Raw genomic sequence first — 8,219 nt, forward strand, 5'->3', positions numbered from 1 at the left:
CAAGCGAGGAGGTTCTACAGGAGGCGAACACAGGAAGAGGCAGCGACACCGTGTGGTTGGAGGCCGGCGTTTCATAAATAAAATAAAATAAAATAAAATAAAATAAAATAAAATAAAATAAAATAAAATAAAATAAAATAAAATAAAATAAAATAAAATAATAAAATAAAAAATACAGTTAATATGGATAAGAATGTTAATGTATGAGAGTGAAAAAAATCAAAAACATTATTTTAATAACATCAATTTTGTATAGGCCTACTATTATTTTTACTTAAGTAAGGAATAAATACATAAAAAATTACTAGAACAGTAACAAAGTACAAATACTTAGTTACACTCCACCACTGGTGGATGAGCGAGGTGAAGATGCACAAATTGATTCCAAACATGTTGATGAAGATTCTCAGGTCATCATACGTAGAGAAGAATGAAGCAAGGCGTCTGGACTTGTAGAGTTTTCTTGAAGACATTTTGCTGCTCATCCAAGCAGCTTCGTCAGTTCTAACCATTTGGTGGGGAAAGCTGCTTGGATGAGCAGCGAAACGTCTTCAAGAAAACTCTACAAGTCCAGACGCCTTGCTTCAATCTTCTCTACGTGATTCCAAACTTGTGGTTTCTTCTGCTTTTTATTTCAGGCAAAGCTGAAAACTGGAGAGGAGACGCAGAGACACAGAAACACAGAGGTCAGATGCAACAATCACACTAAGACACCACAATCCAGACCACAGAGGCCTCACATTCACTTAACACTGAGTGAGGCAGTCCCACCTAAGGCAGGTGCAGCCATGAGTGCTTGAACCCAAACGCCGCTGTGAGCAGGCACAGTGAGCCACTCTGTGACACTGTGCTGTTGTGTTTTTGTATGGAGGGCATGAGCACTGAGCACTGAACTGTACAAAAAACAAAAACAAACAAACAAAAAGTCTACATGAGAGAGAAGTGTCTCGTGTTTTTGTACGACGTGCCGGAGCATGTGACACGGCTCCATGTGGAAACAGATTCAGCTGATCTGAACAGGCCAGCATGGAAGACTCGCCCACGCGTAAGATCCTAACACAAGGTCAAATTCTCAAAATGAGAAGCACAAGGAGGAGCCAAGAATACATGAAAGCTGCTGCAGTCTGAGAACAGACAGAGAGCCTATGGAGCTGTTGTTTTTGTGCCCTCCTGAAGGAGTGAGTTTATCAGTTATAACTCCTCAGAGGCAGACAGAGAGGAGAGGACGCGGCTCTCCACTGACAAGAAGAGACAATTTGTAAATCGAGTGGATCCTGTGGATATTTTAAATTCCTTTTAAATTTGGCCTCATTTGTGGTTTCTACGTCAGATTACCCCTGGAAGTTATCAGAGGGTATCTTAATACCTTGGCACAGTTTAGATTTCCTGCATTTTTTGATAATAAACTTTTACTTAAATTACAACTACCACTTAAAAATCAACAGTACTTTTCAACAATGTAATTCCGAGATTCAAGGTCCCACGAGCCCAGGGTCTTGCTTTGGGTCTACGCTTAGTGCCAATTTGCCAGCAGCGGCTTTTCCCAATTCTTCGTAACAGCAGGGCAGCTTCCATGCAATTCAGAAGTATGCCTACTACCAATGTCCAATAGATGAATAGATCCTCCACATCTTCCAGGGTCAGAGTCTGTGATGACAAATATAAAAACTTACGGTGTGTGTGTACATATTAAACTGTGAGCCGGCAGATTCACTGTTCACAAAATATACACACAAACACTGAACTGACTTTAAATAGTCTTATGGAAAATGACAGAAAAAAATAATAATCTTAAGATTCAAGTAGCAAACATGCAAATGCTAAATAGGGTCGACAACTTAAAGAAAAAAGTGACTCGTCTGTAATATTTTGATATTTATATACATGTGTAACATATCTGTTGGTCCTGGGGTTTCTAGCTGTAAAAAGCCGCCTTGTTTGCAAGTTTCTTGTCATCGGTTTGGGCCTTGTCCAGGTCAAGTTTGAGTTGCCTGTTGTCCAGGATGACTGCTTTCATTTTTACACTTATTGATCTCTAAGGAATGTTTGAGCTCATCCTGTTGACTCACATGTGACCGTAAACAAGCTGCTGACAGCTGCCAGTAACTGAAAGGCTCCTTCACATCTGGATGGAACAAATGTGTGCAGATTATATGTGGAGTGACACGATGGACAGGGAGAGGGGCGATCATTCCTAACTTTTAGCACAGCTATGCTGCTCTAGGCCTACGCTGTCGGGGGGCACAAACATGATCCTCTGAGTTTCCCCCTCACCCTCTGACCTCTCCTCTACCCTCCTTAGTCTGGCTCATACTGGTAATATCATCTCATAATCTGTATTCACTGTCTTCCTCGTAGTTTTGTGCCTCGCTCTCTCTCTCTCTCTCTCTTTGCAGGTCTCAAGACCTGCATGCTGACCTGCAGTCCGGCCCCTGATCTCTCCTGTGCTCATTGACTTCATCAGCCCCTGCTGCTGATCTTTGCTTTGATCACTATCAAATTACTATTACTACTTATGGACTGACGATATATATAGATATCCATTATATTATAATCACTGTTTCATCTTGCTGTCATGTTTGCTCTGTACTGTATCATGTTTGCTGCATGTTTGCTCCTCTTTCTCTCTCTCCTTCATCCTCTCTGTCCTGTCTCCCTCTTCTTCTCCTCCTCTACCCGGCCGACTGGCAGCAGGAAGGTTCCTCCTTAAGTAGACGGGTCCTGCAGTGAGCACGCTCAGACCCTCATTAGAAACATGTGCTCCGTCTGCAGCTGCAGATGTTTCAGGTGAAAAACAAAGAAAAACTCAAACAGTGAAAATCTGTGTGTCCATATTTATTTTGATCATTTTACATAATGCATTTCAGCAAGTTGTCTTTGAGGACATTTACACATTTAACACCTGCTAACTGAACAGTTATTTTTGCTCCTATATAATATACTGGCTTTCCATAAAGACTTCACGATTCAGTGTGGTCTCCCTACAGCTCCTACTGTAACTATACAATCAAAGAACAGTGATATGAGAATCAAAGAAACAGAAAGATATGCATTCATTTTATAGAAGATTTTCAAAAACATCATTCAGTGTCCCAATACATGATGCTAAGAAAACATACATTAGATTCTGAATGGAAGAAGGGGCTTTGGCTGAGATGGAGAAATAAACACTGCTGGTCCGATACAAGAACATAAATCATTACAAGGACGCTGCTGACGCAGAGTTTCATCCCAAAACAAGGTTAAAGTGACGAAAAGTGCCTGATTATTAACACTGTCTGCAGATTGACACTTTATGTTTGAACCAGATGAAGGCAAATAACACCTAAGTGCCCCTATTTATATACTATATGCTTAAAAAACCTGTCCTAACTAAAGCTGGAAGTTTGGAACTTTAATCAGTGACAGCTGAGCAGGCTGTGAACCATCATGAAGGTCCCACAGAGAGTCACTGGAAATCATTTCCTGAAGTCTGCTCTCACTTTTGTCCCTAAAACACCCACAAAGTACAGACAAGTTCAACTGTACGTGACCAAATATGATGGAAGACCAAAGCATCACACTGTTTCCTGACCCATTTTCTTCTATGGCGCCACCTGCTGCTCATCAGTTTGGACACAGTCTGCATCTGATGAGCTGTCAAACCACCCAACCTCCAACAAGCTGAAACCATCCAGTGAAGTGTTGCATGGATTTAACAAACAAACGTTTCAGAATATGCGTCAGGTCGTCATGCTGCCGGCAGAAAGTGTGTATATACCAGAAATGAAACTTGGTGGTCAGGGTTCAGATGGACCTCTGAGGACCTCTGAGGACCTCCATGACATGTGTTTCCTGTGTGGGTTTTATGCTGTTACATGTGTTTGATCCCAGAATCAGCAGCAAATACATCAGAACAGCTCAGAAAAAACATTCAAAATGCTGAAACATATCCGACAGCACTGAGATAAACAAGGTGGATACTTAAATAAAATACTGGCATGTGTGGTAAAAAGCATAGATCATCTCCAAATAAAGAACATCTGCAATAAAAATGAAAACATCTGCACTGGTTTCCTCACAGCAGAACAAACTCTGATACTCTAAAAACAAGCTGCAGGAGTGAGGTTCGGATCAACAAGCAGTACACTGACGTTTAGCTCATGTAAACTTTGTATCCTAACAACTGGAAGCATCTACAGTGGCTGTGTGTGTGCGCGTGTGTGTGTCTGTTTGCGGCACTGATCGTCACGTTTCCTCCTGAATGTCTGATTGTTCAGATTGTGTGGACTCTTCTACTGCATGTGTGAAAAATATCGCGAACAACGAAGAAAAAACCAGCGTCTAAAACACTCAAATATAAACAGATTTCTTAAAGCTACAGTGCAGATTGTTTGTCGCCCCCTTCTGGCAGTTGAAAGCATTTACACAAACACTGTTGGTGCATCCAGGGGAACTCTGATTGGTCAAAGGGTGGAACACTGGTACTGACTGCAGCTAAGCTAGCCTAGCTTTAGAGATCAAGAGAAATGTGTCAAAACAAGTAGCAGGTTAGCATAAAGCTAACATGTACTCTGGATTATTATCTTAAACACCCCGTTCTGGAGCTAGCAAGCGAGCTAACAGCATTTTTTTCTTCCTCTGAACATAACGTTTTTTTTCTGGAGTGTCAGAAACGTTTCTCAGACACTTCCCAGCTTTTTAATCCGCCCTGCCCCTTGGTGCTGCTCACGCCTCCAGAGTGCCAGGATGTGTCCGCAGACAGCAGATTTGCTTTTTATTTTAAAGGTGGCACTGCAGCTTTAAGAAAAGGCAGGCTGGACAAATATTCAGTTCTACAAACAGCTGTGTGAACAAATCCAAACATGCAACAACAAGCTACAGTGAGGACTTATAATAATAATAATAATAATATCTGCATAAAACTGCATGAAGACTGATCAGAAACCAGCTTATGTGTAATGTCAGAAGGTCTCATTGATTTATAATAAAGGTTTCTATGTCTTAACATAAGAATTAAAGAGGTGAGCAGGCAGCTGGTATCCCTCTCCGTGACTCCTTCTGTGACACCCTACAATAAACATCATGCAAAATAACATTTCTAATGCTTTTGTAAGACTGCTGCAAAACATCATGGTGCAGTCAGCTCTCATTTTCTCACCATGGCTTCATAAGAATAAGTGTGGAGTAGGAATAAGTCTGACTGGGCTGCTCATTGTTGCGGCAGCTGCAGGCCAAGCACTATATAATTAGGCCCTGTTCACACTGGGGAAATCAATCCGGCTAGAGCAGGATTCGGGCCGTATCTGAAAATATCCGGATAGTTTTTTTCTGAGTCTGAACAACGTGAAACCGGATATATCCGGATTGATTTCAATCTACCTCTCGGAGGTGGATCTAGCCGGATTGGCTTAAATCAGGTCTGAACACAAATGCGGCTAGTGACGTGATACTTTCGGTTCTCACTGGGACAGTGTCCAGGGTCACGTACAAAAGCCGTATGTAAGAGCGTGTGTGATAGCGAGATTTGAAAATAGGTCTGAACATATCCAGCTTAAAGGCGATCTGGATTCAATCCCACTCTAGCTGGATTGTTTCTCCAGTGTGAACGCCTGAGTCAGGGCTGCGGAGACTCCGACTCAATCAGGTGCAGCAAAACAACAGAGCGTCTGCACAGACGTCACTTCGCCACCAGACACATCGGCAAAACCAGCATCAACAGCGGTTTGTCGGGGTGTGATTTTAAACATGTCGCCACTCAACAAATGAGACATCCTGTGCATACACTCTGTTGTATTAACACCACATGCTTTAAGATTATTTGGACAAATAATCGGTCGGAGGGAAAAATCAATCCCAAAGAAATCCTCCAGTGTGCAGCCAGCATGGTTATCAGCAGTCAGTCAGTGTGTGTGTGTGCTGCAGGTAACTAAACAAACAGGGAGAGTTACTGTGGAGACATTTCACTGGTCTTTAAACAGGAGTGGCCACAGCTGGGTCACATATTCAGTGAAAGCTCCGTCACATCGGCATCTATTATCTCTGATTTCAGCTCTCACTGAGCCGAAGGGAGCGAGCCACTGAAAGTCTGACTGGGCCGGAGCCTCCGAGCTGTTGTGAGCGGGGTTGACATGTCGTGTATGCTGGTGTGATAGTTTAACATTCCAGCTGTCCGCTCTGGTTGCAGCCGGCCACCTCACGCTTCCTGCCCGCCGGCCTTCCTCTGATCTGCTCGGCTGTCTGTTTGTAACTGTTGTTACCTTGCAAAGAGCAGTCAGTGCGAAAGAAAACTAAACTACAGGATGTCAAACACTTTCAGCATTATGTGAATACATGGAGGACAAAAACTGAATATCTACACGGTGGCAGTGGATGTCAGCTGACTATAAAATCCTTTAAATATTGATATTATGAAATAAATCTGTACAGAAAATAATAATAATAATAATGATGATTAACATTGTCCTGTTGATGTTACTGTGTGGCTCCTGCTAATTGTAATATTAGTAGCAGTGGTGGTGTGTTCAGGTGCAGTCGGAGAGTCGAAAGAATTGTTGAGTTGTCTGTTGCCTGTTAAAAGGGGGTGATTTTTCCACATTATTGTAATGACTACATGTCTAGCGCCCCCTGTGGCCGTGGGACTATAAAGGTGTAAAGGTGGAGCTGATCTTGGTCAACCCAGGATTCAATTTCTGCTAGAATTTTATCTCAGGTTATCTTTGGTCACAATGGCTGTCGTTGAACAACCATAGATACCTCTCTACGAGTCTCCTCTCTACGAGTCTCCTCTCTACGAGTCTCCTCTCTACGAGTCTCCTCCGACGGTGGTCTTTCGTCTGGGACAGCCCGCGGAGTGTACGCCCTGAGTACGTCCCCTGGAGCTCAGGGAAGAGTCGCTGCTTCTCCAAAACAGTGTTTGTACCGGGCTGTAATTGTGTATTTCTGCTATAATGTTGGACATCTGAAGACTCATTTTTAGAGCCAGCCTCAAGTGGCAATTAGAGGAACTACAACTCCTTGGCCTAACCAAGCAGACCTGCAGCACAGTGTGAGCTGAGTGTGTATTTTTTTCTGTATTTTCATGAGACCTCTTCACTGTCAATGTTGTCAGACTGCCTAATTAAAATCCTATTATTGTAGCAGAGATTTACGGAGTTTAGCACCCCAATAAAACCGCGAGGAAACACAAAACAATGAAAATTAAAATCACCCCTTTCTGTGTCTTCATGTGTGAGGACGCTTCTTGTTTCAGTGAGGGACTCAGTAAGTCCTGAACACTGAACACAAAGGTTCAAATGTTCTGTTAAACTAAACTGCAGCTCCTTGATTTTCAAAATAAAACACTGACGATGCAGCTTGAAGTCCTATTCACAGTCATTAATACTGCTTCATGTACATGTGAATTCTAAACATGCAAAACATAAGAGCACAATCATTTCCTAATCCTTCACATCACTGATGCTTATTGCCCAAAATACAACAAATGTCACAGGAGAGGCCCTTTCTCTGCTTTTATAAAATTAGATTTGTTTGTCTGGCTACCATTAGATTCTGAAAATATATCTTTTGGTCAAAAAAGAAGAAAAGAAAAGAAAAGCCTGCAGCTGTTTCCTAATGGCAGCAGAAAGCGCTGCACTCTGTGACATGTGGGTCAGAAAATGGCCGAAAGGAAAGAAGCAGATGATTCACCGAGCCTTACTCTTACCGTAAAGGGGGGTTTGCTTTTCCAAGAGATAACTGGAATGAGATCTAGTTCAGATTCTGTTTTCAAAGGACAGACCCGGAGTAAACTCCCAGCTAAGCCTGTGTGGGTCCTGGGAGTTTGGAACCAGCTCTTCTTCTGCTGATCCTGAGCTGCGATTCTTCGTTAAATTAGCGTACAAACAAGAAGAAGAAGAAGAAGAAATGTTTTCACATCCCTCCTCACCTGTACAGCTGCAGGAAACACCCACTGTCCTCGTCCCTGCTCCGCGCTGGATTGTTTAAAGACGTTTAAATTACAGTTTCTGGAATTGGCACTTGACAAATAAATAAATGTATAAAGGACTGTCAGAAGCTCTTCAGACGGTCTGAGGAAACGTCCCCGTCGTCTGGGCTCACCTGCTTTTTACCTTAAGTTCAAGTGAGCCATGAGTCCAGCAGCAGCAGCAGCAGCAGCAGCTTCGTCTGCAGTGAGGTGGTGTTTCTTTTTGTCGGGATGTGTGTGTTGCTTCCGGTGTGTGTGCACAGGGTGAGTCAGG

This window comes from Parambassis ranga, chromosome 24, assembly GCF_900634625.1.
Source record: "Parambassis ranga chromosome 24, fParRan2.1, whole genome shotgun sequence".
Taxonomy (NCBI): Eukaryota; Metazoa; Chordata; class Actinopteri; family Ambassidae; genus Parambassis; species Parambassis ranga.